The sequence below is a fragment of the Sander lucioperca genome, chromosome 15 (assembly GCF_008315115.2).
Source record: "Sander lucioperca isolate FBNREF2018 chromosome 15, SLUC_FBN_1.2, whole genome shotgun sequence".
Taxonomy (NCBI): Eukaryota; Metazoa; Chordata; class Actinopteri; order Perciformes; family Percidae; genus Sander; species Sander lucioperca.
Genome location: NC_050187.1, coordinates 33,545,762 through 33,548,261, shown reverse-complemented (window position 1 = coordinate 33,548,261; position 2,500 = coordinate 33,545,762). Strand labels below are relative to the sequence as shown.

General features: G+C 41.2%; 1 protein-coding gene across 1 annotated transcript in view; it reads right to left on the bottom strand.

The window, feature by feature from the left end:
- The window catches only part of LOC116034480 (acetyl-coenzyme A synthetase 2-like, mitochondrial), a 575,508-nt gene that overhangs the window by 567,754 nt on the left and 5,254 nt on the right, over nt 1-2,500 (bottom strand). The gene's annotated exons all lie outside the window — the stretch shown is intronic.

Sequence of the window (2,500 nt, the reverse complement as noted above, 5' to 3'; positions counted from 1 at the left end):
GGACACTTTACAGATAGAGTAGGTCTAGACCACACATTTACAAAGACCCAACAATTCTAGTAATTCCCCCAAGAGCAAGCATTTAGTGGGACAGTGGCGAGGAAAAACTCCCTTTTAGGGAGAAACCTGGGACAGACCCAGGCTCTTGGTGGGTGGTGTCTGACGATGCTGGTTGGGGGTGTGATGAATAGTGGCAATAATAGTCACAATAAATATAATAGAACAATGACTACAAAATGGTAGTCGTAGTAGTTAATGTCATAGCAGGGCACTGCAGGGCGTTACAGGGTGTATCGTGGTACAGCAGAGCAGGACGCAGCAGGACACCTCAAAAAAGCCTGAAACCGTCCTGTTGTCTTCCCGTCGACCACGCAGCTTTTTGTCATTCGGGGTCAAAATGATTGTGAAAAAAAAATTATGATGAATTTTTTTGTCACTTTTTCCGATGTATTTGTCGATTTTTTTATTAGTACGTTTTAAAAAAAAAAAAATTTATCAAGTTTTTGAAGCTTTTTTTGAAACTTTTTTCGTAACTTTTTTCCAAGTTTGTCACTTTTTCTGATGTCTTTGTCGTTGTTGTTTTTTTTGTTTTGTTTTTTCTTGTTTTTTTCCACGTTTTTGAAGCATTTTTGTCATTTTTTTTCAACCTCCTATCAATTTTTATTTTCAAATGCTATAAAATCTGATAGAATACCCAAATTAATTGAAAGTATTGAACTGCTCATTTATTTTACACTAAAGAACGTTGTACGGAACCATCCACGTTATTTTTTATATGAAAGTGTAAAAAAAAAACATCAAAAAAACCCTCAAAAAAGTATTAAAAAATATCTTTATCATCCTCAAAGGATGCATGAGAATACATTCTTTTTAAAAGTGTCACAATGATGACAATAAAAAACATAACTCAGATTCAACTTCTCAATGTCCAACATAAAGAGCAGGGGGAATGAAAGGGGAAACGCCAGAACAGGGGGAACGAGAGGGGGAAACGCTAGAGCAGGGGGAATGAGAGGGGGAAACGCCAGAGCAGGGGGAATGAGAAGGGGAAACGCCAGAGCAGGGGGAACGAGAGGGGGAAACGCCAGAGCAGGGGGAACGAGAGGGGGAAACGCCAGAGCAGGGGGAACGAGAGAGGGAAACGCCAGAGCAGGGGGAACGAGAGGGCGAAACGCCAGAGCAGGGGGAACGAGAGGGGGAAACGCCAGAGCAGGGGGAATGAGAGGGGGAAACGCCAGAGCAGGGGGAACGAGAAGGGGAAACGCCAGAGCAGGGGGAACGAGAGGGGGAAACGCCAGAGCAGGGGGAACGAGAGGGGGAAACGCCAGAGCAGGGGGAACGAGAGGGGGAAACGCCAGAGCAGGGGGAACGAGAGGGGGAAACGCCAGAGCAGGGGGAATGAGAGGGGGAAACGCAGCCGAAGATAGCCTATTCCATTTTAAAAGAAAATATTTTACATATATATATATATATATAGTTTTCATGGCCTTGTAGTTCTGATTAACTGCATTCAGCTACTTTATACTTAAAGCGGTATTTAATACATTGAAGTTTGGCTGTATATCAGCTACTGTTTCCAGGATTTACACAAAACAACAAAGATGACAACAGATAAGAAACTTACCGACAAAACAACACACTGTCCAGTTAATAAGATATCACAGTCTTTAAAAACATCACGTGTTCAAACATATTGTGCAACTAAACATAGTTTTTACTACAGAGACTTTGACTTTAGTTTGTCCTGATTGCAATCTGCAGCTCTCCCCAACAAGAGGAGACTGTTAAACTTTACCAGCTGAACACAAAGCATTCCTTTACTTTATGGTGCTGAGATAACGTCAGGACAGCTCAGTGTGTTGATAAGATAAAGATCAGTGTCATCAGCGTAGAGGGAGGATACCAGAAACTCAAAGAGTTACTTTGGTTTGTTCTGTGGTATCTTTAGTTTTTAAGTTTTCAGCATCAATTTACAGACTCCATGGGAAGTCTGGAGAATACACTGCCAATATGCACTCTGCTCTTGCTTTGGCTTAAAGGGGGTACGTTTAGGTAACATGTTAGATAAAGTAAATAGATGTGAGTTGGCAAGTAAAGGTCTGAGTCCATCTGAGGGGCTCCAACACTACACATACATTCATTGATCCCACTCAGCCCCCAATCACAGAATCATATAGAACATCTTCTTCAACACATCACTCTGCTGAGAGGAAAATCATTAAACTTAGGTCACTAACACAGTGCTCATAATATCTCAGCACATTTGAGCTTTATACAGACTTTATCCTTATAGGTCCTTCAGATACCACAGTTCCAACCTGGACCCTATTTCCCATATGTCCCAACATTAGAGAAAGGATCCCTACAGAGATAGAGCTTTTTGTCAAAGAGTAAAATCCTTTTTGTTTAACATGAAACTTGAAATCACCATCAACAAACCCACCAGACTCCATGTAAATAAACAGTATTTTTAGCATCGTATAACACACTTCATTCAAAG